At 45.0% G+C, this 19,810-nt stretch overlaps 2 non-coding genes across 2 annotated transcripts; one reads left to right on the forward strand and one right to left on the reverse strand.

Annotated features, from left to right (window-relative positions):
- The first annotated feature begins 861 nt into the window (after positions 1-861).
- Positions 862-934, forward strand: trnav-uac (transfer RNA valine (anticodon UAC)). The gene has a single exon. It is a non-coding gene; the product is annotated as a tRNA-Val (tRNA).
- A 4,667-nt stretch (positions 935-5,601) lies between these two features.
- Positions 5,602-5,691, reverse strand: trnap-ugg (transfer RNA proline (anticodon UGG)). The gene is given in 2 exon segments: positions 5,602-5,637; positions 5,656-5,691. It is a non-coding gene; the product is annotated as a tRNA-Pro (tRNA).
- Positions 5,692-19,810: the final 14,119 nt, after the last annotated feature.

Raw genomic sequence — 19,810 nt, forward strand, 5'->3', positions numbered from 1 at the left:
CTAAATCTACTTCCCCTTATTTTGAGGCTATGCCCCCTCGTTCTGCTTTCACCCGCCAGTGGAAACAACCTTCCCGCATCTATCCTATCTATTCCCTTCATAATTTTATATGTTTCTATAAGAGCCCCCCTCATCCTTCTAAATTCTAATCTATCAAGGGTTAATCAAAATTTCCGAGACTCTGAGAGTGAGTTGTCCATCTGAGAAACAAGCGGCTGGGGGACCGGCGAATCCAGCCCACAATCCAGAACTTACTATGCAAGAGCGCCGCCAGTATTAACAGAGGCATGCCTGACTGAATCTCTCTGTGTGAATGGGAATGGGATGAGGCAGAGATCGAGAGGAGAGAGGGAACCCGGGCTCTGTTCAACTCATTGTTCCACCCACATACTGCAGGGTGTCAGTGCTATTGTTACATCACTCAGGATACCATCTACATTGGCATTGTCAGTGCTATCACGTGACTTCATCATGCCCATGCTTGACAATAGCACCCTCTACTGGCGGGCGCGTAGTAAAACATTTTAGGATGAGGTCAATTAGTCGATTCGGTGAGTATTTTATCTGCAGACATGAGCGGTTTCCACAAAGCTAAATTTCAGCGAGGTGGCAGAGTGGTTAGAACTGCTGCCTCACAGCGCCAGGGACCAAGGTTCACTTCCGGCCTTTGGTTGCTGAACAAATGCTTCAGCTCAAGAGAAGTTCTATTTCTTCTGGTCTTGTAAATTGAGACATCAGTTTTAAAGAAACAGACGTGTTCTTGTAAGAAGTGACAGGGCCCCTCAGCCGAACAATGAGAAGCTGCAGCAAGGCAATTTAGTTGAACGTGGCACAGGTCCGTTGGCTCCTGCATGGGCAGCTGTTTCTGTAGTGTAGTGGTTATCACATTCGCCTTACACGCGAAAAGTCCCCGGTTCGATACCGGGCAGAAACATCCCATGCGTCTAGTTTAGCTTGTTGCTGAATATTACCTCAATCTCGTAACTGATCTTCATCATCGAGGAATACCAAAAGCCATGCACGGCTATGGGCCAGTGGCGCAATCGATAACGCTACTGGCTACGCGTTAGGCGATTCCCGGTTCAACTCCTGGCTGGCTCGGAGTTTAAAATTTTGGAGTCCCCTTTAGTTCAGTGGGTGTGACAGCTGCTTCTTGATGCAGAGCATGTCGTATCGGCTGTGGTTATTTATGAAAGACCTGCCCTCTCAATTTAACTTCAACTTCAAACAAAAACAGATAATGCTGGCCAATATCAGCAGGTCTGACAGCATCTGTGGAGAGTGGTGGCAGCAGTCGTTTCGAGTCTGGGTGACTCTTTGTCGAAGCTGGACAACTGGATCTTTGGTCAGATTTAGACTGGCGATGTGTGGGGGAAGCGGGGGAGTATAAAGCACAAAGCATTGGGCCTCGATAGACGGCCAGCGATAGGTGGAGAATAACAAAAATGTGTTGGACAGAAAGAAAAAGAGAATGTAAATGGCAGTAATCAAAGTTAAGAACGGTACTGATAGAGGCGATTGGGAGATTAGAATGTGTTAATTGCAGAGGACAATAAGGTACACGGGGCCGAATTCTCAAGAGCGATGGGATGGGCTCGGGGGATGGGGGTGGGGGACAATGGTGGAGGAAAACATATCAATGGAAGCAATGAAAATAAGTTGATGGAAATACACATGTGGTGAAGGGGGAGGAGGGATTTCACAGTCCGAAGTTGTTGAACTGACTGTTAAATCCACAAGGCTGTTCCATGCCTAATCGGAGGACGAGGGGCTGTTGCTCGGCTTTGTGCTGAACTACATGGGAACATTGGAACAGGCCAAGATCGGACATGTGGACACGAGAGCAGGACGGTGAGTTGAAATAGCGACAGGAGGGTCTGTCTCCAGCTTGTCGATGGAGCGAAGGTGTTTTGCAAAGCGGTCCCCCAGTCGGCATTTAGTCTCTTCAATGTAGAGTAGACCGCATTAAGAGCCGCAAATGGAACAGGCCAGATTGAAGGATGTCTTATAGTAATGTGAACTCAAAAGGACAGACACAAACGATACTGTAACTGACTTAGAGGAAATTCCAGAGACTTAACTGAACCAGCGTTCGGAAAGAAAAAACGGTCTTTCTGATGGAGAAACAGGAAAAGCCACTGGGGAAATCCAGGCTCAGTGCGGGTTTGCTGTCAGCCCTCCTTTCTTATACATGAACGGTACTTAGGCTGCAGCATGTTTCACACCAAAACACAAAGAGGTCAAATATAAGAAACACATAATTCTCAATCCTAAAACTCAACTTAAGCATTGAATAAGAAAACAAGCATTGTGTAAAGTTGGTTGTTTTTTACTGCAGGAATTTAAGAATGCTGCATTAATAATTGAAGCGAGCATTTCGCCGTGAGAGATTTGCTGAACAATTGCTTCAGTTCAATATAGGTTCTACTTCTTCTGGCTTGTAAGTTTAGACATCTGTTTTAAAGAAACAGACGTGTTCTTGTGAGAAGTGACATGGCGTCTCAGCTGAACCATGAGAAGCTGCAGCAAGGCAGTTCAGTTGAACGTGGCGCAGGTCCATTGGCTTCTGCATTACCAGCGGTTTCTGTAGTGTAGTGGTTATCACGTTCGCCCTACACGCGAATGGTTCCCGGTTCGAAACTGGCAGAAACACCTCGTGCTTCAAGTTTAGTCTGTTCCTGAACGTTACCTCAATCTCGTAACTGATCTTCATCATCGAGGAATAGCAAAAGCCTAGCACTGCTGAGGGCCAGTGGCGCAATGGGTAACGCGTCTGACTCCGAATCAGGAGATTCCTGGCTAGCTTTCGGCGTGCGCTTTAACTCAGTGGGTGGGACAGCTGGTTCTTGATGCTGAGCAAAGTGAGCAGAGCATCATCAATTCTCGTATCAGCTGTGGTTATTTAGGAAAGCCCTGCCTTCTCAATTTAACTTCCACTTCAAGCAAAACATAACTTATCTTCAGGTCAGTAAAGTTCGATATCTGATGGTTTTATAAGTTGAGTCATCGGTTATAAAGAAACGGCTGTCTTCTTGTAATAAGTGACATGGCCTCTCACCCGAACCATGAGAAGCTGCAGCAAGACAGTGAGGTTGAACATTGCACACGTCCACTGATAGCTGCACTGACAGCCGTTTCTGTAGTGTAGTGGTTATCACATTCTCCTAACACCCGGAATGTCCCTGGTTCGAAACCGGCTGAAACATGTAGTGCGTCTAGTTTTGTCTTGCTGAATATTACCTCAATCTCATATCAACCTCAACATCGTAACTGGTCTTCATCATCGAGGAATAGCAAAAGCTATGTACTGCTATGGCGCAATGGAGAGAATATTGCAACAACTCTGGGAGTCAGGCGGCATTTGTCGACTGGACAACAAAGCTCGTCATTCACCATCACCTTCCATTAAAACCGGGATAGGTTAGAAATGTCGGACGTTTTAACCAAGTGAAATCCCGGAGGGCGCAAACAGAACAACAGGAAAAGGCTCAGATAGGGGGCAAGTCAGGAGAGATTAAATGAGAAAAGGCCTTGGGTCCATTTCCACAGGGTGAGGTTAGCTTCGCATCAGAGAATGATTACACCACAGAATGAGGCCATTCGGGCTGCCGTGTCTGTGCCAGCTCTCTGTCAGAACAATGGAAGAAACAAAGAAACAAAAGATGTGTCTGGAGGAGCTGTCAATGGCAGATTGATCAACAACTGTCGCCCGGACACAAAGAACAAGTGGAAACAAGATTCAAACTCAAATCTGCGATGTAAGGACACACAGAATGGAGGCAGTATTTACAGTGTGAGACTGTTGACTACGCTCTGAGTGTGAAAGCTGTATTGAGCCCAGTGGAAAGATGCGCTGCTGTTCCTCGAGTGTTTGTTGAGCTTCTTTGGAACATTGCAGGAGACCGAGGTCCGGGAGGTCAGCGTTAAGATGCAGCTCTCCAGTCAGTTCAATTCTCCACTTTGGCTCTGTGGATTAGATGGGTCACGTCCCTGTGAAGTTAACGCAGATCTGGAGCATCAATTCTATACAAACGCACTCCACCTCAGACACTGTCTCCCACGAGCATCATCTGTGGGGAGAGAAACGACGGAAACATCCCGAGTCCTGAGAAATCTTGTTCAGAGTGGGCCAATGTAAATCAACCCCGCCGTCAGCATCGCAAACAATTCATAATGTCTGACCTGGAGTAAAGGGCTTGTCCTCGATTTAAACCCACGACCGCTCGCATGGGCATTGATTGAAAATCCGTAAACGAGACCCATACCTCGAGACCAAAGAGCACAAATTTAAGACTGAGCTTAAAATATAACTTATGCTATGTTCGATATAATTTCTACATCTCACGGTTTTATATGTTGAAACATCTGTTTTTTTTAAAGAAACAGCTGCCGTCTTGTAATATGTGACCTGGCTTCTCAGCCTCACCATGCGAATCTGCAGCAACACATTGAGGTTGTACATTGTGCACTTCTGGTAATTGCCAGCTGTTTCTGTAGTGTAGTTATCACATTCCCCTAACATGCGAAAAGTCCCCGGGTCGATACCGGGTAGAAACATCAAGTGCTTCTCATGTTGTGTGAGGAATGTTTGCACTAAGTGCTTTTGTTCCCCCATCTCGTATGTTCGAGTATTATGAGGTTTAGTCTCTCATGAGCCACTAAAATAAATTCCACATTAAGTCACAAGTACTGAATTTTCGACAGGCAATGAGAAGAAAAGGATCTTCCTATTTTGGATATTCGGAGCTAGTACAACAGAATTTCATGCATTTACAAATGCAGATGAACATACTTATTCACCATCTCAAACATGTCTAAATGAACGACAAATGCAACTTACTGCGGATGCTTCATTCTGAAACAAAAACAGAAAATACTGGACAATCTCAGCAGGTCTGACAGCCTCTGTGGAGCGAGATGGCAGCTGTCGTTCCGGGTCTGGGTGACTCTTTGTCAAAGCTGGAGAACTGGAAATGGGGTCAGATTCAGACTATTGTGGATGGGCGGGGGTTGGGGTGCCCTATCGGGCCTCGATAGAGTGGTCAACAATAGGGGGAAAATGACGAAAATGTCTCGGACAGAAATAAAAAAGGAATGTAAATGAGGCAAATCAAGGCTAAGAAAGGTGCCGATAGTGGCGCCTCAAGAGATCAGAATGTGTTAATAGCAGAATAACGTAAGCAGTGTGTCAGAGAACAATTGGCGACAGGGATCAGATTGCTCAAGTAGGATGGTATGGGCTGGGGGTAGGGGGGCAATGCTGAGGGTAAAACGTATCAATGGAAGGAATGAAAATAAGTTGATATAAATAAACATGTGGTGGAGGGGGAAGAGAGATTACACAGTCTGAATTTGTTGAACTGAATAAAATGAAAGGGACAGAGAGCTGCCTGAATCCACTGGAATTAGTCAATAGAGATAAGTGAATGTCCACTCATAGACAAGCTTTTCGAAAATGTCTCGATTTTCTCGGGAACGTATTGGTTCCCTGAAGCGTGAGCTCAGCTTCTCAAAGAAAGCATAATGTGAATGAATGCCGCCGTCTGCGCCGCAATGAAATGAAGAAAACATGTCACTTGACCAACGGAAAACCTTATTAAAGGGCTCGTCCGGGATTTGAACCCGGGACCTCTCGCAAATTTCGACACAAAGACACCCAAAGCGAGAATCATACCCCTAGACCAACGAGCCTTCGAAAATAGCTGAGGCACACTGTCATTGCCATCGAAAGTCGATCTAATATCTGCGGAGAAAGCGGAAATTACTGCAACAACTCAGGGAGTCAGGCGGCATTTGTCGACAGGACAACAAAGCTCGTCTTTCACCATCACCTTTCATTAAAACCGGGACCGGTTAGAAATGTCGGACGTTTTAACCAAGTGAAATCCTGGAGGGAGCAAACAGGAAAGGGCTCTGATAGGGTGCAAGTCAGGAGAGATTAAATGAGAAAAGGCCTTGGGTCGCTGGCCACAGGCTGAGGTTAGCATCGAATCAGACAATGATTGCACCACAGAATGAGGCCATTCGGACTGCCGTGTCTGTGCCAGCTCTCTGTCAGAGCAATGGAAGAAACAAAGAAACAAAAGATGTGTCTGGAGGAGCTGTCAATGGCAGATTGATCAACAACTGCGGCCCGGACACAAAGAACAAGTGAAAACAAGACTCAAACCCAAATCTGTGATGTAAACGCAAACAAAATGGGGGCAGCATTTACAGTGTGAAACTGTTGAACACAATCTGAGTGTGAAAGCTGTACTGAGCCCAGTGGAAAGATGCGCTGCTGTTCCTCGAGTGTTTGTTGAGCTTCTTTGGAACATTTCAGGAGGCCGAGGTCCGGGAGGTCAGCGTTAAGATCCAGCTCTCCAGTCAGTTCAATTCTCCACTTTGGCTCTGTGGATTAGATGGTTCCCGCCCCTGTTAAATTAACGAATACCTGGAGCATCAATTCTTCCCAAACGCACTCCAGCTCAGACACTATCTCTCTGAGCAAATTTCCACTCCGATATCAACTCACCAAAGACTCTGGTACTTAGATGCTCGCTGCCCAGCAATTTGGTTTCATTCAACCTGGATCGAATATAAAGCGAAATACTGCGGAAGCTGGATGATGTGTGGGTGCTCTGGACCCGTGGAACACAAACAGCCACCAACACTTAAAATAGTGCAATAGTATTTTATTAAGTTAGAAACTGTTGAACATACTTTCACTGTGGGTTAACACGATGTTAGATTAAACTAAAGACCTCTGCCTGTCCGAACCAGTCAATGCACTCAGCACATGGCAAGGATCTGTGCTGTAAACTGTAAACTCTCTCTTTGTGGAGGCTGCGTCCCGAATGAGCGGGAACTCTGATGCCCCCTGTCTCTATAGTGAGTGTGCTCTACCTGGTGATTGGCTGCGGTGTTGTGTGTGTTGATTGGTCCCGCTGTGTGTCCATCAGTGTGTGTGTATCTGCACCATGATATACTGGTGTATATTATGACACTGGACATATAAAATAAAAACACAAACTGTGGAGTAAACGCGAGCATCATCTGTGGGGAGGGAAACGACATAAACATCCCGAGACCGGAGGAACCTTTTTCAGAGTGGGCCAATGTAAATCAACCCCGCCGTCAGCATCGCAACCAATTCATAATGTCTGACCTGGAGTAAAGGGCTTGTCCTGGATTTAAACACACGACCGCTCGCATGGGCATTGATTGAAGATACCTAAGCGAGAGGGACTCTCGCTTGTAGACCAAGGAGCACAAATTTAAGACCGAGCTTAAGCAAAATATAACTTATGTTAAGTTCGATATAAGTTCTACATCTCATGGTTTTATATGTTGAGACATCTATGTTTTAAAGAAGAAGCTGTCGTCTTGGAATAAGTGACCTGGTCTCTCAGCTCACCATTAGAATCTGCAGCAACACAGTGAGGTTGTGCATTGCGCACTGCCGTTGGCTGGCGGTGGTTTCTGTAGTGTAGTGGTTATCACATTCGCCTCAACCGCGAAAAGTCACCGTTCCGAAGCCGGGCAGAAACATCAGACATTTAGCATTTCCTGTGAGAAACGTTTGCACAAAGTACGTCTGTTCCTGAATATTGCCGGAATCTCGGATGTTCGAGGAAAATGAGATTTCGTTCACTAAAATTAATTCAACATTTTGTCACAAGTACTGAATTTTCGACAGGCAATGAGAAGAAAAGGATCTTCCTATTTTGGCTCAGTTCGGATATTAGCAGCACGTTCACCCACAACACAATTTCATGGATTTACAAATGCAGATGAAAATATTTAAATCAGCATTTCAAACTTGTCTAAGTGTATGACAAATGCAACTTACTGCGGATGCTTCAATCTGAAACACAAACAGAAAATACTGGACAATCTCAGCAGGTCTGACAGCCTCTGTGGAGCGAGATGGCAGCTGATGTTTCCAGTCAAGTTGACCCTTTGTCAAAGCTGGAGGACGGAAAATAGGGTCAGATTCAGACTGTTGTGGATGGGCGGGGGTGGGGTGCCGTATCGGGCCTCGATAGAGTGTCATCAATAGGTGGGAAATGACGAACATGTCGAGGACAGAAAGAAAAAGAGACTGTAAATGAGGCTAATCAAGGCCAAGGAAGGTGCTGATGGCGCATTAAGAGGTCAGAATGTGTTAATGGCAGAACAAAGTAAGCAGTGTGTCAGAGAACAATTGGCAACAGGGATCAGATTGCTCCAGTGGGATGGGCTGGGCTGGGGGAGGGGGGCAATGCTGAGGGTAAAACATATCAATGAAAGGAATGAAAATAAGTTGATGGAAATAAATAGGTGGTGGAGGGGGAAGCGAGATTACACAGTCTGAATTTGTTGAACTGAATAAAATGAAAGGGACAGAGAGCTGTCTGAATCCACCAGAATTAGTCAATAGAGATAAGTGAATGTGCATTCATAAACTAGCTTTTCGAAAATGTCTCGATTTTCTCGGGAACGTATTGGTTCCCTGCAGTGTGAGCTTAGCTCCTCAAAGGAAACCCAATGTGAATGAATCCCGCCGTCTGCGCCGCAATGAAATGAAGAAACCATGTCACTTGACCAACGGAAAACCTCATCAAAGTGCTCGTCCAGGATTTGAACCCGGCACTTTTCGCAAATTTCGACACTGAGATACCCAAAGCGAGAATCACAGCCCTAAACCAACGAGCCCCTCGAACGTGACTGAAGCACACTGTCGCACACTGTCATTGCCATCGAAAGTCGATCTGACATCTGCGGAGAAAGCGGAAAATACTGGAACAACTCAGCGAGCCAGGTGGCATTTGACGACAGGACAACAAATTTCATCTTTCACCATCACCCTTCATTAAAACCGGGACAGGTTAGAAATGTAGGACGTTTTAACCAAGTGAAATCCTGGAGGAAGCAAACAGAACAACAGGAAAAGGCTCTGATAGGGGGCAAGTCAGGAGAGATTCAATGAGAAAAGGCCTTGGGTCCCTGGCCACAGGGTGAGGTTAGCATCGAATCAGAGAATAATGACACCACAGAATGAGGCCTTTCGGGCTGCCGTGTCTGTGCCAGCTCTCTGTCAGTGCAATGGAAGAAACAAAGAAACAAAAGATGTGTCTGGCGGAGATGTCGATGGCAGATTGATCAACAACTGCCGTCCGGACACAAAGAACAAGTGCAACAAACAATTCATAACATCTGACCTGGCATAAAGGGCGCATTTTGGATTCAATACCTTGACCGCTCGCGTGCTCGTTGACTGAAAATTCGTATGCGAGAACCACCTCTCCAGATGAATGAGCCCACATTTAACGTCCCGCTTCAAGCCAGATGACGCCAGATGAAAATATGAAAAGAAAACTCCGCAAGTCAGCATCTGTGAACACAAATCTCCAGGAAAATATCCGCTTCATGATGCCGACTGGACAGTTTGGAACTGGGGCTCTTTTGTTCTTAAAGTACATATGTTACCCGTTACTCTACATGAACAATTCCAAGTGTGAAGCTGAATGAAATATGATATCAGTCGATGCAATCTCATCGCAGTTCAGTGGCTTCTGACAGAGGAAGGGGGAAATCGACCCAGGGAGACGGGAAACCGAGTCTTAGCGCAGGTCTGGTGAAACTCTTCCTTTCTTATTCAGCCGGGAAAGAAGAGACAGGAAAGGGTTTGTGGCTCCAGAATGTGAAAGATGCCAGGAGGTTATCTGAAAGAAGAGCCGGGAAGTTCTCCCCGCTGTCCTGGTCAATGTTTATCCCCCAATCACTGTCACTGTGAAAATGGAAACTCCAGTGGATGGAAATCCAGGGAACAGTTCCAGGAAAAATTTACATCTCCACTGTGAGTGTGGTGGAGACTTTCTCACCGCCCACAGATATTTTAAATACTTGTACACCTCCTCCATCTGATAATATGGTGACCAGATTCTCGGGAGTTTGACTGGAGCTGCCTGTAATTAAATACAAATTAAATTCTATAAACTAGAACGTTGAGCGGAGGAGAAATGATTTGTCCAGAAGTACCGGGATACCCCCACTGCTGGAATGAAGTGAAATGCGCTTATTGTCACAAGTAGCTTTCAAATGAAGTTACTGTGAATAGCCCCTTGTCGTCATATTCCGGCGCCTGTTCGGGGAGGCTGGTAGGGAAATTGAACCGTGCTGCTGGCTTTGGTTTGCTTTACAAGCCAGCTATTTAGCCCACTGTGTTAACCCAGTCCCTATGACTCCCAGTGACAAGGAACAGGTGTTAATACAAGAAAAATATTAACATAATAATATATAATTAAAATCCGTCCATCCATCTAGTGTTTTATGGACATCCCTTCGGGCTATCACACACAGAAGCCCAAATCGCAGAGGATAAATGTATCTATTAAATTTCCAACTTTATCGTCAGAACTAGAACATGTGTCCCACTGTCGGATCTCATGTGCATTCTACTGGAAATAATGAAGTTAAGATTCGTTTCCTTGTCATTCTGAATACACCCAGGAACATCACCATTTTCACTGTGAAGGGCGGCAGTGCACTGACCACGTGGTATATTACTGTGTGCTGAGGTCAACACACTGAGAAAGGCCCCGGGACAACTCGCCCCATTACCGGTTTCTGTAAGATCATTTAAAAGGTGATTCATTAAAGCCAATCAGCAGGTGGCGCATCAGGCAGTAGATTCTCACCATCTGCCATGTTGCAGGAGCCAATCGTGACTGACGTTTTCACGTTTTCCGGTAAAATTGAGGCGCACCAATGAACGTCCCTGTCGAGTTCCGGAAATGAGAAAATTAGCCCACTGTTTTTGGCAGTGCTGCACACAAAAGGAGCATAACATGTTTTAATTCCCCGGGAGCCTACTGAATTTTGACCATTAGGGGCAGAGAAAAAATGCATCCCATGACAGGTAAGATAAAGCTCTCCCCCCTCTTCAGCGGAACGGGTTGTGCAGTGGGCCCAGCCTGCGTGATATTAGCTGTCAGTTTACTCTGAGTTTTGCATGCGCTGTGCATTTCCACAGTGTAAACACAAACTGCAAACAAGCATTACTCGTTCATGGAAACCAAATATCAATATTCAAAGCAAGTTGTTTTCCCCTTGAGCAATTTTTTCTACCTTTGGTATTTAGAATCTCAAAAGTAACAACGAGCTTTTTACATCTCTTCGCTCATATTGTATCCAACAATCTCTCTTGTAATCTATATTTTTCTGCCAAATTACGGTCTACATATGTCCCCGTTTCACCGTTTTCCTCCATGCTTCTCGCCCAATTATTTATTGGCATCTATCTATCTCAAAGGTAATAATTTACGATTACTCTAGCTGTCTTATTCTGCAAATCTGTGTAACTCCATTAAATTAATCGTTTGCTCTTTATCCATGTGTCTATCGAACAACGTGTCTATATATTTAAATCATCCATCAAGCTTCTGTCATGGGAATGTCACTTTAAGAAATGTTTGGCTCCTCATGTTACTGCAGTGATGCCAGAGTGCGGGTGGAGCTGAGCTCTGGCTCTGGTTTTAGTTTCACTTTGAGAAAAGTTTGGGTGTGTCTGTTTTTTTTGGTTCTGTTTCAGTGTTGGAGCTGAAGCCAGACAAAGCAGGCGTACTGTTGTTCTCTCTGCCATGAAAAGACTATCTCTTGATTATTTGGTGAATTCAGAATTATAAATGTTCTCAGCAGTGAATGTAAACCTGATGTGCTCCTGTTAAAAGGTGTTTCTTTTGTCTTCTGGATGTTGTTTGGGAATTTATTATCGAGTCTGCACCGGCTGCTGGAAAGAGCACCCTACCCAAGGTCAACACCTCCACCCTATCCCCACAACCCCACCCAAGACTAAGGGCAATTTTGGACACTAAAGGGCAATTTATCACGGCCAATCCACCTAACCCGCACATCTTTCAACTGTGGGAGGAAACCGGAGCAGCCGGTGTGGAAACCCACACACACATGGGGAGGACGTGCAGACTCCACACAGACAGTGACCCAAGCCAGAATCGAACCCGGGACCCTGAAGCTGTGAAGCAATTGTGCTATCCACAATGCTACCGTGCTGCGGCTGACCTTAAGAACAAATTAATCAACACTATATAATTCTACCGTCATCCATGTACCTATCCAATAGCTGCTTGAAGGTCCCTAATGTTCAGAGACCTCTGTGCTGTATACAGTTAACCATTTACTTTTTCTCAATAATCCCCTTTCTTGTTATACAATAAATTTTATGATATGATAATCTATGATTACTTAGTGTTGTATTCTTTGGGGGTTGTATTTGAATTAATGGTAGCTAAGATGTTCACTGTATGTTTTAAAAAGTTCCGTAAAAAGCCAAGTTCCGCACACATGAGTGCGGCCTCAACCGGGACCTGGGATTCATGTCGCATTACATTCATCCCCCACCATCTGGCCTGCGAAATCCTACCAACTGTCCTGACTTGATACAATTCACACCTCTTTAACCTGGGGTTACCCCATCTCTGGATCTGTAAAGATTTAATCACCTGCTAATGCTCGCATTCCAAGCATTGTCTGGCATCTTTGAATCTGTCTATATATAGGTTTCTGGAACATACCTCTTCATTCACCTGAGGAAGGAGCAGCGCTCCGAAAGCTAGTGACATCGAAACAAACCTGTTGGAATTTAACCTGGTGTCGTGAGACTTCGTACTGTTTTAAAAAGGTTAACTTGAGTTCATAGAATAAACATTGTTTTGCTTTAAAAAATATGTTTCCATTTCTGCTGTACCACATCTGTAGAGTGGGCCCTGTGCTCCCCATTCCACAATCTAGTAAAAGTTGTGGGTCAGGTAAACTCCATGATACACTTTGGGGTTTTCTAAGCCCTTGCCCATCCATGTATCAGTAAGGGAGAGACAAGGCGAGAGGGAGAAAGAGCGACAGGGAGAGAGAGAGAGAAATTACCTCCTTATGCTCGTGCCCCCATCGCCTTCCACCCCACGCCTTTAAGTGTTTAAAAAAAACCTCAAGCTATTGACCACATGGTTAGTATCCAGCGCTGCAATCAATTTTTACATTTTACATCATAGCGGCCTTCTGAAACTTGTTGAACGTTTTGCTAAGTTGTAGAGGCTGCAGGAATCATAGATGCAAGTATTTGCGAGACAAGAAATTAATTCCCATGTGGTTTGATTCAGATGTTTCTAGTTTGCTTGGGAACAGCGGAGAGACATCATCGGTTACACATAAAAGTACAGGTTTTATTGACAATCGATCTAACAATTACAAATACTACATTCAAAGATTGATACAGCATTTCCGAGTAAATGCCGACAGGCCATGGAACAAACAGGCAATGAGGTTTAGCATCAATGTTGTCAATTTGGTTGTATTTCTCCTTGAAGAAGTGGCCTGCCCGAACAGGCGCCGGAATGTGGCGACTAGCGGCATTTCACAGTAACTTCATTGAAGCCTACTTGTGACAATAAGTGATTATTATTATTAATGAACTATTCACTTTGACCATATGGGTGTGGCTGCAGAGAGAATATAAAATATCATCCAACAGGTAAAAGAAAATAAACGACTCAACTCCTACTCTAACCCTAATGGCATACACTCTATCCCTATATTTGTTACAAGATAGACTCAGTGACCACCCTATCCCATAGCTGTGTATCAATTCTACTCTTAGTTGACTTCCCACACTATCTGAAGCACGTTAATCCGATGTAATCTCACACAATATTATACACTCAGAGCTCGTTATGAATGCAACGTAATCGCATTGATCACTCTATAGCACAACCCTCTATTAATCTCACAACCCTCTATTAATCTCACTATAATTCTGCACCCCACACGCGATTTGCCATCTCTCGCCATAACTCTATATTAATTTCCAATTTTTGCCATTGCATCCCAGCTGAGTCCATCTCTGATCTTGCCTTATCTTTATCTTTATTTTTTCAAATTATAACGGCCTTTCTGTTTGGCATGATTTATTGTGCATCGCTATTTCCCTTGAGGAGATGGCGGTGAGCTGCCTTCTTGAACTTCTACAGTATATCTGCTGCTGGTATGCCCATGTTGCTGTTCACGAGGGAGTTCCGCGAACTTGATCCAGCGACAGTGAACGAATGGCAACGAGTCAGGATGGATTGCCTGGAGGTGAACTTGCAGGTGGTGCTCAAGATTCACTTGTTAACCACAAACTAAGTGCAATAATACCTCGCTTCCAACAGCCCTGACATCGTCCCAAAGTACATCCACAGCGACCGTCTCCCCTAATTTTGTATCGAGTCTGGGTGGCACGGTGGCACAGTGGTTAGCACTGCTGCTCAAGTCGCTGAGGACCCGGGTTCGATCCCAGCCCCAGGCCACTGTCTGTTTGGAACTTGCACAGTCTCCCCGAGCCTGCGTGAGTTTCACCCCCACAACCCAAAGATTGGCCACGCTAAATTGCCCTTAATTGAAACAAAAGAATTGCGTGTTCAAAATTAATTTTTTTTACAAATTGTATCGAACCTGAAACCATATGTTTCAACCTCACAACATATCCCAGTGTCATTCCAAAACGAACCCCACTCTACACCAGCTTGCTGCAACCCTGTAGTAATTCAAAATTACTGCCAGTGCTCCATTGCTGGCCATCAGAAATCCGAAAATTAGTAATGATGCGCCTAATAGGTATTTCCCTCTTTTTGCTTCTGTAACCACCTTCTTCGAAGGTATAACTTTCAAGACTCAGGTATCTCTGTCAGTAATGCTTCCACTGTCACTCCTGGTGATGTACATTGAAGGCTCCTACCAGATTACATTATTTGCCATTGCTTCCCTCAGTTGTTCTTCCAAGTAGGGTTTAATCAGCAAGAGGTTTCCTTTACATCTGCACTATAAAGCACGGTGCTTACCGCCTCTGGTCATTCTGACTTGCGGGTGGGATAATACATAAGGAGAAACGCTGGCAAAGGAGTCTACAAGTCATGATTCATTGGTGTGGCTATAGTACTCTGTTTTTTGAAAGGTCGGCGAGGCACCTCTCCTAGTTCTGGCACAGGTCCCCAGACCTTGTAGTGGTAGACATTGCGGGATCGACTGGCCGAAGGCGTACTTTTGTAATTGTCGGTGTCTAGTTTGCTGTCGAGTGGCCCACCTGGCTTTATTCCCTTCAAACTTTCTGCAGCGGTTTGGTGCAACTCAATAGTTTGTTTGGGAATTTCTAATGGCAGTTCAGAGTCAACTGTGGGTCTGGAGTTACATAGAGATCAGAGCGAGTATGGGTGGCAGGTTTCTATCCTGAAAGGATATTAGTGAACTAGATCATTTTTAAAACTTCCAATCTGACAGGTTCGATGATCACCATTAATGAGACTCACTTCTGTGCCCAGATTTTTTTATTAATTAAATATAAATTCTTCCTGTCAACCAATGTGGGAGTGGAAATCGTGTCCTCAAAGCATTACTCTGGACCATTGGATTAGTAGTCGAATAACATTAGCTCCTGTCATGGTGGTGTGAGGGCACGTGACTGACAGTAGCGATGGTCCCGGCTGTCTGCATTACTGGTATGGTCTACAACAAACCATCTTCCATTGGAAATTTTGTGACCTGAAAATGTAGAGCAGGGGATTGAGGACGGTGTTAAGAGAAGTGATAGCCCAGGTGTACGGCCGAATATTACAAACGTACCATCTCACAATTTCCTCTCTCGGATCCAGAAGGTTCTTCAAAATAAAAGAAAGTTCAATGACGTGAAATGGAGCAAAACACAAAAGCAGGAGAGCCAAAATCGCCAAAATGGTTCTCAGCACTTTCTTCTTCATCATTTCCATGAACTCCTTCCCAGCTCCCATTTCAATCAGTTTCTTTGCGCTCAGGGCATAGCAGGTCAAAAGGATTAGGATTGGGGTGAAAAATACGACCAGTTCGGGACACAACATAAGCACCAGGTTCCCAGATTGAAACCTGAGCTATGCATGAAAATGTGTTGTCCAATGTGCCTCTTTGGAGGAAAAAGATCAGAACACCCAGGGTCAGAAATGTCAGCCAAGCTGTTAATGACAGAACAAGGTAATATCGGGGTTTTCTCCATGCATGGAACTTGATGGGATGGACAACAGCGATGTATTGGTCAACGGCAATGCAGGTCATGAAGGCTGGGTTGCCGTAAAGACTGATTACGGTTGTGGTAACGGCGAAAAAACCAAGTAGCTGTACTGAAATGAATGAATGTACAATTTCCAACATGCCAATTCCGGAAGTCAGGATAATCAAGATGTTCATGATGATTAGGTCGAGCAGGAGGACATCAGTTGGTGATGAAAGCTGCTTCTTCCGTATGATGTGCCACAGTGCAATTGAATTCCCAATGATTCCCAAAACAATGCACGGGACGAGGAAAATGGGAATCACATGCAAGTGCACCATGAAGTTGGATTCATTGGCGTTATCCGTCGGATGTCCAATGCTATCATTTCCAGTCTGATTGGTGAATGTTGCGTTCCAAGTCCCAATAATCGCCATTTGATGTTTTAGCGAACAATAAAGATAGCCAATGAAAAATATGGAGAATCTCCGATTGGATATTCCACAATAAAGATTTAGGTTTTAGTCTCAGATTAATAGCTGTTGAAGGAAGAAGTTGGGTCTGAAAGCCATTCTTCCTCTCTCACTCTTTCAGTCTGTATAAAAGTCACATCTGCAAACCGTGCACAGCAATAGTACCAACTGATTCATGTGGCAATTTAATTGCGGAGATCGTGAATTAATCTGAAGCCTGGAAATGAACAGATACGCAAAGAGCTGTTCAATTGTGAAATTCCACGCATTGCTCCATATGAAACCGTGATCTATTTCTGTCAGTGAGTTTCAGTCAACCTCGGTTAGATATATATCTTCCGATCATGAACGCATTGGTATTTAGAAAAGTGAGGAGGTAATCCTATTGTAATACATAATGTATTGAGGGGATGAGGGGGGGGGGGGGCGGTTAATACACGGAGGATGTTTTCCAGTGCGGGAAGACTAAACTAGGGGCACAGTTTAAGAATGAGTATTCTACATTTTAAGATAGGAATTACGTCATTTTGTTCTCTCAGGTGGTCATTAGTCTATGGAATTCTCCTAATTCACCCCAAGAAAGTAATGGAGGCCGTGTTTTAAAATTTATTCAAGGCTGAGTTGGATAGATTGTTGAAAGTCAAGGGAACCACGGGTGATGGGTGGGGGAAGGATTAAAGAAAGGAAGATGGAATTGAGACCATAATCAGATATACCAAAATCAGATTGAATGGCGGAGTAGGCTCAAAGGGCCAGATAGCCCACACCTGCTTACAAACCATTTGATTCTATGCCACAATTAATTGCATTCTTGGTGGCCTGTCCCTCAGAGGGATGTTATATAGAGAAAGGTGTATCTCAATTTCTCTGCCTCGCGGTAGTATCCGTTTGACTGAAATATACCAGCCTCTGACCTGCATGGAGCTGCTACAGGCACGATGGCACAATGGTGAGTTCAGCTGCCTCACATCATCAGGATGCCGGGTTCAACTCTGACCTTGGATAACTCTCTGTATGAAGTTTGCGCTTTCTCCCTGTTTCTGTGTGGGCTTTCTGCGGCTGCTCCCACAGTCCATAGATGTGCAGGTTAGGTGCACTGTCCACCTTGGGTAGGGTTATGGGGATGGGGTGGGACATTGGACCTGGGCGGAGCTCTCTTTTAGATGGTCAGTGCAGATTCACATGTTCCGGTGGAATTTGTTTTTATTCCCGATCGATTATCTGCCTTTTATTCTCCCTTTTATCTATTCTTCATACTCACCTTGATACTTCCACTTTTTCTGTTTCCACTGCTAGATAATATTTGAGAATCTAAATGCTCAACAACTGCTCATTGCGCCAACTGTGGAAAAACACAAATATATTTGAAAAACTGATGGTCATGCAGGATCTTTCACTGTCCATAGTATTGCAATAGCTCCCATGTGTTTCCCTTGCGACCTCTTTCCCTTTTGTTCTCTCCTTCCCTCACTCGCCTTGTTTTAATCTCGCCATCTCACATTCTGTGCTTCCCTGTCTCTGCCAATGGTCTGCCCTCTCTATGTTATTCCATCTGCTTGTTCGTTCTATTTATCTCTTTAATATTTCTCTAATGTTACTTGTGCATCCCTTTTCATTGCGCTGTCATTCTTTCCCCACATCACGCTGTCTTTATTCATTGCTTGTTAATTTATAACATCTTGCCCGACTTTCGAGGGCCAGGATTCCAGCTGTTCACGTATATGGCAACAGGTTACGTGCGAGCAACGCCACCAATGGGTAGTGGGCGCGAGCCCCGGTGTCACGTCAGCGGTCACCTTCGTATCCAGTGGGTTTTGGATCCCCCGCCCCAGGCCTCATTGGCCAAAAGCCAGAAATGTTTCTGCAAACGAAAGAGAAAATGCTGGAAAATCTCAGCAAGTCTGGCAGCATCTGTAGGGAGAGAAAAGAGCTAAGTGAAAAGAGCTATTTTCTCTCCCTACAGATGCTGCCAGACTCCAGCATTTTATCTTTCGTTTCAGATTCCAGCATCCGCAGTAATTTGCTTTCATCCAGACGTTTCAGCAAAAGCGCGCAAAGGGAGATCAATGTAGACACCCAAGACACATCCCAGTGAAGACTCGGCGTGGAGGTGACCTTGACCATTCTGAAGACTTACCAGTGAATCAGAGAATCCCGTGAATACAGAGGAGGTCATTCGGTCTATCGATCCTACACCAAACGTTTGAAAGAACACCTTACTCGGACCGCACTTCCCTGAAGCCACCTAATAATTGGACACAAAGAGTCAATTTAGCATGGCCAGTCCACCTAATCTGCACATATTTCGACTACGGGGAAAACACGAAAACTCGGAGGAAACCCTCTCAGACACGGGGATAATGTGCAAACTCCACACAGAGAGGCGCCGAATGGAATTAAACCTGGGTCCCTGGCGCTCTGGAGCAGCATTGCCATCCACTGTGCCACCGCGTCGCCTCTGTGCCACTATGCCGAAGGAAGGAAGCAGCCAGTGACGCCCACCTTTGTGCCAACAGCCCTGAGGAACATGAAACTCAGAGAATCAGACCCGGGGCTTGTTCAGTTCATCAGCACGAGTAGTATCACGAATTTGCGGGATCTTTATCTTGATTGTTATTGGAATATTTTAAGGGTTAATACAGAGAACAAAGAACAAAGAAGAGTAGAGCACAGGAACAGGCCCTTCGGCCCTCCAAGCCCGTGCCGACCATGCTACCCGTCTGAACTAAAATCTTCTACACTTTCTGTGTCCTTATCCCTCTATTCCCATCCTAGTCATGTATTTGTCCAGATGCCACTTAAATGTCATTACCGTCTCTGCTTCTACCACTTCTTCCGGCAGCGGGTTCCAGGCACCCACTACCCTCTGTGTAAAAAACCTGCCTCGTACATTTCCTTTAAACCTTGCCCCTCGCACCTTAAACCTGTGCCCCTAGTAATTGACCCCTCTACCCTGGGGAAAAGCCTCTGACTATCCACTCTGCCTATGCCCCTCATAATTTTGTAGACCTCGATCAGGTCGCCCCTCAACCTCCGTCGTTCCAGTGAGAACAAACCTACTTTTTTCAACCGCTCCTCATAGCTAATGCCCTTCATACCAGGCAACATCCTAGTAAATCTCTTCTGCACCCTCTCTAAAGCCTCCACATCCTTCTGGTAGTGTGGCGACCAGAATTGAACACTATACTCCAAGTGTGGCCTAAATAACGTTCGATACAGATGCAACATGACTTGCCAATACTTATACTCAATGCCCCGGCCAATGAAGGCAAGCATGCCGTATGCCTTCTTGATTACCTTCTCCACTTGT

Source organism: Scyliorhinus torazame, chromosome 5 (assembly GCF_047496885.1).
Source record: "Scyliorhinus torazame isolate Kashiwa2021f chromosome 5, sScyTor2.1, whole genome shotgun sequence".
Classification (NCBI taxonomy): domain Eukaryota; kingdom Metazoa; phylum Chordata; class Chondrichthyes; order Carcharhiniformes; family Scyliorhinidae; genus Scyliorhinus; species Scyliorhinus torazame.